This window comes from Narcine bancroftii, chromosome 6 (genome assembly GCF_036971445.1).
Source record: "Narcine bancroftii isolate sNarBan1 chromosome 6, sNarBan1.hap1, whole genome shotgun sequence".
In the NCBI taxonomy this organism is placed as follows: domain Eukaryota; kingdom Metazoa; phylum Chordata; class Chondrichthyes; order Torpediniformes; family Narcinidae; genus Narcine; species Narcine bancroftii.
The window spans coordinates 22,547,367-22,555,258 of record NC_091474.1 but is presented as its reverse complement, the minus strand read 5'-3'; the positions used below and the strand labels follow the sequence as shown (position 1 = coordinate 22,555,258).

The 7,892-nt window shown below is 44.0% G+C and overlaps 1 protein-coding gene across 5 annotated transcripts in view; it reads left to right on the top strand.

Annotated features, from left to right (window-relative positions):
* Positions 1–567: 567 nt before the first annotated feature.
* tp53inp2 (tumor protein p53 inducible nuclear protein 2) overlaps positions 568–7,892 on the top strand; it is a 29,952-nt gene continuing 22,627 nt past the window's right edge. For 2 of the 5 annotated variants that reach the window (XM_069884257.1, XM_069884251.1), the window contains exon 1: positions 918–1,002. The gene's annotated coding sequence lies outside the window, so the exon portion shown is untranslated. The other 3 variants (XM_069884252.1, XM_069884254.1, XM_069884253.1) reach the window with 3 other exon arrangements.

Sequence of the window (7,892 nt, the reverse complement as noted above, 5' to 3'; positions counted from 1 at the left end):
AGGAATACTTGTCCGTCAGTGTGTTATGTCTGGTTGTGTGTCTGCGTGTTTTGCACTGAGGTTCGGAGAACGCTGGGTCGTACTTGTACAATCAGATGACAATAAACTTGATTTGACTTTCCACCAAAAGTGAAGGGGAAAGAAGAAGCCTCATCAATATTCCGAAACTTAGAAATGCAGCAGAAATGAGGTGATTCATCGTTACGCCAGTCCTTGAACTGTCTGTGCATTGGCCTGGACTCTCTGCACACAAATAGTCGTGAGAACTCCTTGGTTCTCCAACTACATGACGTTCTTTCTGCAGCCTAGCAACCTCCCTTTAGGGAGAAAGAAAGGCAGGGGTTTTTTTTTTAATGCATTTATTAAAAATAGTTTAGTTTTAAAAATGTTGCATCCCCATTTTTTAGAAAAAATGACATCATGTGTTATTCCGACTGTGTGCCTCCCTCAGCCGGCACCCTCAAACCAATGGGCCAGGGTAAAGTCACGTGGGCGAGGTGAGGTTGGCGTTGATTGGTGGGCAGGCCTGGGTTTCGTCACAATGTGGTCTGCCTCCTCCCTCCCCTCTGACGGTCGATCAGCTGTTCAGTTACATTCTAAAATCTGATACGCTCCGTGGGTCCAGCTGGGGTAAAATAACAGATGAGGGAGGTGGTGCCTCGGGAGGTTTCCTTCCAAGAAGAACTTCTTTCCCCTCGCTCTCCTTATAAATGAGCTGACTGCACTCCCCCCCCCCCTCCTGTTAAATGATATCGTTCTACCTCACGTCAAGTGTGTTGTGTGTTTTTGTTTTGTTTGCAGTGTCTGCTGGTGCAGACTGACAACTGGAAGAAGGCAGGTAAGCCCAAACTGCGCTGACTTGGAATGATCCCTCCCCCCCCCCCCCCCCCCCCCACCTCAGCCCTAGTATTGTGACATCTTTCCTTGCATGTCAGGGCAGTTTTTTTCCTCTGTCTCAATGTAACTGCCGCCTGAGCCACTTGGGGATGCAGTTGGTGTGAGGTTTGTGTGTTGGGTTGAATAGTTTGTGTGGCTTCCTGGAAACGCGTTGCCTTATCCTAAAATAGCTCCTCTGCTCCTTTTTAGTAGGATTCTCGTTATTGTGACCCCCCCCCACCCCCCAGGAAGGACAACTGTCGCTACATGTTCTCCCACGGACTCGGGTGGGCGCATCAATTCTAAAGGTCGTTTGCAGCAAATAATGACCTTGCATTGAAATCAAAGAAGTGCCCCCTCTTCCCCTCCGGGCTGTTTAACTGTGCTCGTGGGATAGGATCAGATCGGGAGCCCATAAACTGGAAGTTCTCGCTGCAGCACCTTTCCTCCCCGTTCGAACCGATGCAGTTTGATCGCAGCCTGGTTCGCCCTGCTATTGTTAAAACAGCTGATTTTTCTCGGGATTGGCCAGATGCGATTAGTCAATAAGGTGACGTGAAGGTTATTAACATCAAACACAGCCGCACGATGACGTAATGCTTCTTAAAGGAGCCGCGGCTCTTGCAACCCTGCCTGCCAACCAAATCGCGGAGCCACGAGGGCATCTCCTCAATAAAGACCCCACTGTTCTTGTCGCTTTGGAAAGTTTTCCGCAATTGTGCAAAGTTTTCTGCTCCGCGTCTAAGGCGAACTGAGCTGGTCTCAGAGCATCTATCCTATGGCATAGGGAATACTTAAAGTGATCTGTGAGTGGAAAGAAAACTGCTGGTTTAACTGTGAATATTTATTTCAAAGTTCAGAGTACACACATGACCATTACATGCACCTGAGATTCCTTTTTTCCTGCTGGCAGAATTTCTACTTGTGCTTTCATAGTTGGTATCTTTTTGTGCCTTTGTATATTGTGTAATTTGTACTGTTAGAGTTGGGGAGAGAAGTGGTGGGTGGGGTTCAATCTGGATAAGTGCAAGATGATGCATTTTGGAAGGTCAAATCTGAAGGCTGAGTACAGGGTTAATGGTCAGAACAGTGTGGAAGAATTTCTTCCACACCTCAGGGTCCACATCCATACATCACCCAAGGTTTTCGTGCAGGTTTAATAGGATAGTTATGAAGACCAATGGGATGCTGGACCTCCATATTCGGGGGATTGAGTTCAAGAGTCGAGAGGTCATGCTACAACTCTACCAATCTCTGGTGAGACCAGAGATTTGGAATATTGTGTTCAGTTCTAGTCACCTTATTAGAGGAAGGACGAGGGAGCTATGGAGAGGGTGCAGAGGAGATTTACCAGGATGTTGCCTGGATTGGGAAAATAAGTCTTGTGAGGCAAGGTTAGCAGAACTAGGGCTTTTCTCTTTGGAGTGAAGAAGGATGAGGTGACAATAGAGGCCTACAAGATAAGGTAGACAGCCAGCATCTTTTCTCAGGGTGGGAATAGTAAATGCCAGAGGTTATCTGCATAAAGTGAAGGAAGGAAAGTTTAGGGGAGACATTAGGGGGTAAGACTTTTTTATACAGAGAGTTGTAGGTGCCTGGAATGCCTTGCCAGCTGTGGTGGTGGAGACTGAAACATTAGAGGCGTTTAAGAGATTCTTAGAAAGGCATATGGATGAAAGGAAAACAGAGGGTTATGAGGGAGGGTTTAGTTTTTGTAGGAATATATAGGTTGGTGCAATATCAAGGGCTGAAGAGCCTCTACTATGGTGTTTTATGTTGTTATAGCTGATGTAAATTGTGCATTTGTGTAGCTGCTGAAAGGAAGAATTTTGGTTTATATGTACAGTGTACTTGTGTCTTTTTTTTTTCTTTGGCTTGGCTTCGCGGACGAAGATTTATGGAGGGGGTAAAAGTCCACGTCAGCTGCAGGCTCGTTTGTGGCTGACCAGTCCGATGCGGGACAGGCAGACACGATTGCAGCGGTTGCAAGGGAAAATTGGTTGGTTGGGGTTGGGTGTTGGGTTTTTCCTCCTTTGCCTTTTGTCAGTGAGGTGGGCTCTGCGGTCTTCTTCAAAGGAGGCTGCTGCCCGCCAAACTGTGAGGCGCCAAGATGCACGGTTTGAGGCGTTATCAGCCCACTGGCGGTGGTCAATGTGGCAGGCACCAAGAGATTTCTTTAGGCAGTCCTTGTATCTTTTCTTTGGTGCACCTCTGTCACGGTGGCCAGTGGAGAGCTCGCCATATAATACGATCTTGGGAAGGCGATGGTCCTCCATTCTGGAGACGTGACCCATCCAGCGCAGCTGGATCTTCAGCAGCGTGGACTCGATGCTGTCGACCTCTGCCATCTCGAGTACCTCGACGTTAGGGGTGTGAGCGCTCCAATGGATGTTGAGGATGGAGCGGAGACAACGCTGGTGGAAGCGTTCTAGGAGCCGTAGGTGGTGCCGGTAGAGGACCCATGATTCGGAGCCGAACAGGAGTGTGGGTATGACAACGGCTCTGTATACGCTTATCTTTGTGAGGTTTTTCAGTGGGTTGTTTTTCCAGACTCTTTTGTGTAGTCTTCCAAAGGCGCTATTTGCCTTGGCGAGTCTGTTGTCTATCTCGTTGTCGATCCTTGCATCCGATGAAATGGTGCAGCCGAGATAGGTAAACTGGTTGACCGTTTTGAGTTTTGTGTGCCCGATGGAGATGTGGGGGGGCTGGTAGTCATGGTGGGGAGCTGACTGATGGAGGACAATATAACAATATGACAATATAATCCCATCTTGGGTTTCTATGAATTCTTGAAGTGGTTGTGTGAGGTATTTAATCATTGGTGTAGGGTTAAAGATTGCTGTGGACTTTCCTTTTCACCTTCACCAGAGATTAAGCCTGGTGTGTTGGTCCTGTATGGCACTATCAGTAAGTTTGTTGGGAATCTAAAATATAATTGCTGGAAATATTCAGCATGTCAGGCAGCATTTGTACTTGTAGTAATAGAGTTTCCAATCCAAGATCCTTCTTCAGTCTCCAAAAGGACCCATAGGACCATAGAGCATTTCAGCACAGAGACAGGCCTTTCAGTCCTTCTAGTCTGTGCCAAACTATTGTTCTACCTAGTCCCACTTACCTGCACTCAACTCCTATCCCTCCATGTACCTGACCAAATTTTTCTTAAATGTTAAAATTGAGTCCACATTCAGCACTTCAAACGGCGGCTCGTTCCACACTCCCACTCTGTGAAGAAGTTCCCCCTAATGTTCCCCTTAATTTTTCCCCCCCTTTCACTGTTAACCCATGTGCTCTGGTTTGTAGCTCGCCTAACCTCAGTGGAAAAAAGCCTATTTACATTTACTTCATCTATACTAATAATTTTAAATATCTCTATCAATTCTCCCCTCATTCTTCTATGCTCCAGGGAATAAAGTCCTAACTGGTTTACTTTCCCTGTCACCCAGTTCCTGAAGTCCCAGCAACAATCTAGTAAATCTCTGCACACTTTAAATTTTATTGACTGACGGGTCTCACAAGTTTCAGTACCGTGACTACCATGATCCTAGAGATGCATGATAAAATTGACACTGGAGTATCCTATTAACCTAGTTTCAGTGTGCACCTTAAGTGCTATTGTTTTATTTCCTTGGAGTTATTCACATCACATTTGACATTTCTTAAATGGGTCAATGCAATAACTTTGCATATTGCAAGTGAACAAAATGTTAATGGGTAGAAATGGAATTGATCAATTTGTTTGAGACCTGTTATTATCCAAATAATCATGCAATTTCCTGAATGCAACACAGTGATTCAGAACATCATGTAACCTGACTTGAAACTTTCATCATCTTGTGGGTGTGTGCATTTGTGTATGTATTGTGACTACTGCTGAATGCTACATTTTGTTAATGACTTTGCAAGGAGTTGGTTTTCTGTTCTGTTCGATTGAGATTGTCCTGTTTGGGTGAGTTGAAGAGCTTTCTCATTTGAATTTGGAATGCAAAGTGTCTTGGAACAGAGATGGAACACCTTCTCCTGCAGTTATAAAGCATGATCAGCCTGTGTGGGTTTATAGAATGTCACCACATTGTGCTACAAAATTAATAGAAGTAAAATTTGTGTTGTACTAAAGTTTTCATGTCAAACGAAGGCACTGTGTGTAAGTGGAGGTTATTGATGCTCACTTGGTTTTGAGTAAGGGCCACTATCTATTTTCACTGTCTCTGTACAAGTGACCATAAAATCACCTTGGGATCGGATTCCTTTGTTGGGCACCTCGGCTCTGCAACAACATGGATATCCCAGTGGCAAACCATTTCAGTTCCCTGTCCCATTCCCTCGTTGATGTGATCTCATGCACTGCCAGACCAAGACTACCTGCAAAGTAGAGGAACGATACCTCAACTTCTGTCTGATGGCATTAACATCGACTTCTCCAGTTTCTGTTAAATCACCCCCCCCACCAATCTTTTCCCCCCTTTCTCCTTTCCTCTAGTTCTGTTTCTCCCTTCCTTTCTCCCTCTGTCTCCCTTTACAGAGCCAAAATCAATCTCACATTTCCTCTTATCATATCCAATTAACATGTTTGGTCTGTGGGTCTGGCCTCCTCCCCCTCTCATTCTTACCTCTTTCCTCTTCATGTCTTTATTCAGACACCTGTCTGCTCTTTGTTTATACCTTGAAGAAGGCCATCTGAGTTCCTCCAGCATTTACTGTGTGTTTTAAAAAAAAAATAACTACAGCATTTGTAGACCTCCATAGTTCGCTCAGATTCCCTTCACACAAGAATGTACAGGGCTCTGATTGTGACAAAGATGAACCTGCATTGATGTTTCACTAGATTCTGTTCATATTCAGTTTGCCTTTTACTAAAATGTGCCAAATGCCCCAATTCTTCCAGCCCCTGGCATTGTTGCTTTGTTTTTGGGTGCAAGCAGACATTTGAATTTGTCAAGAGGAGCACATCAGGGAGATCAGTGGAAGAGAGAGTAACATGCAGTAAGTTGCCCAAGCCTATGGAGAATGATTGGCATAAAAAGATCAAATGTGTCAGACTTTGTTTGGGTTAGTTTTAGAATATGGTGACATACAACTCTGATGTGTGGAGTTCGTGTGATGTTCCTGTGACCATGTGGATCTCTCCCTACATCCTAAACACGTATGGTATGGTCCCCTCTTGGCCCACCCAGACCCTAGCTAAATAACTAATTACACAGGACACAAAGATTTTGCTTCCAGAACACTTTTGGGTGTATTTTGTGGATGTTGGGCTGCAGATCACAAAATAAACTATAAAAGTTTCCTATCACATAGTTTAAAAAAAAAAAAGATGTAACCAATTTTTGTGATTTCCTGTCACATTTTAAGTCTACTTGTACATTGCCCACAAGCAAGCTGTTTTGGTCAGTCCAAGCATGCCTGGGCATGTACTCAGTGCAGGTGCTATTCAAATATAGTCTTAGGCCTGGAATAGCATGGAAGGTATTTAAAGATGTTGAGAATTTTCTTGGCAACTACAGAGCACCAAATGACATCCCGTTGACCGACAACATGCTTCAAGCATACTAAACCGTGAAGTGCAACATGTCACTGAAAATTTATTTTCTGCATTCACACTTGGACTCCTTCCCTGCTGATCTTGAAGCATTCAGTGATGAACATGGTGAAAAGTTTCACCAGGACATTCCGATCATAGAAAAGCGGTATCTGGGCAATTGGAATCCATCTATGGTGGCCATCTATTGTTGGACACTGGCACAAGAGGCATCAGATGCTGAGTACAAATGAAAATTGGCTGCAAAACATTTTTAGAGCAGTTGAACTAACGCAATGTGTTGGCATCATTATGCGATTAAACGTGTTAAAATTAATAAAAGTTAATTTAATGCTTCTCCAACTTCCTACGTGATACAGCAAATCTGAAATGATATTTGTGTTCAGCATAATCACCAATTTATTTTCAAGAATCAAACATTTGGGGTGGGGGAGAAATTGTTATCTCGTGTTAGGGAGTCACACTTCCTTGACTGATATCTCTCGGACAGTGTGTTAGGACACAGTGGGAGGAAACATTGGCGACGGAGAATTGGCTCAATGAGAAAGAAGCAGGCGAAGCTATAGTGGATTGTAGTTGATGGGTGCCTGCCGTTGACTTGCATTCATTTAAGATCCTGTAGCCTTAAGTTTAAAAACTTGAAGACAACTGTTAACTTCCAGAGTTGAATACAAATTCTGTGATTTGTTCAAATGTAGGACAATGAGAGGCTTGTGCTTCTTAGTGAGTCACTGTTAACTTCACATTCTTTCCAGAGGCAATCTTGATGTTCAAACAAACTCTTTCAGAGCATCTGAGCCACATTATATTTGTACCTCATTTCCTACTTCCACCAAACATGCATTAGGTTCAAATGGCAAGCAATTGCAGCGTGCTGTCATGCAGAAGGATTTAGGAATTGCAAAAAGGTTGGTTTGCAGGTACAGAAGGCCATTAAGAAGGCAAATTGAATTTTGGTCTTCATTATTGGAGGGATTGAATTTAGGAGCAGGGAAGTTATGCCACAATTCTACAGAGTACTGGTGAGGTTACATCTGGAGTACTCTGTCTAACGTTATTATATTAGAACAGTACCTTGTATTCTTTCCAGTGAGTCTACAACCCAATGCTATGGACATTTGAATTCTCCAATTTCATGTAACTTGCACCTTCTCTGTTCTCTTATCTCCCCTTCCTCATCTTATTTCATCTGCTCATCACCCAAACACAATTCACTGGGCCTTCACCCACTGGTTCCAACTACCCATCATCCCTCTCTTGTTTCCATCTGGCACCTTCTTCCTTATCAGATTCCAGAATGTTCCTTTCCCTCCTCTGAAATGTCATCTATCCCTCTGCCTTGCCACTGTTATTATTCCTGATCAGCTGACTTCCAAAGACCAATTTACAGACTGTTCCCCGAGGCACTTGCAGAGGAGATTAAATGCTACTGGAAGATTATCTCTGAGAAAGACATTCTTTGGTTAGCCGGAAACTTGTT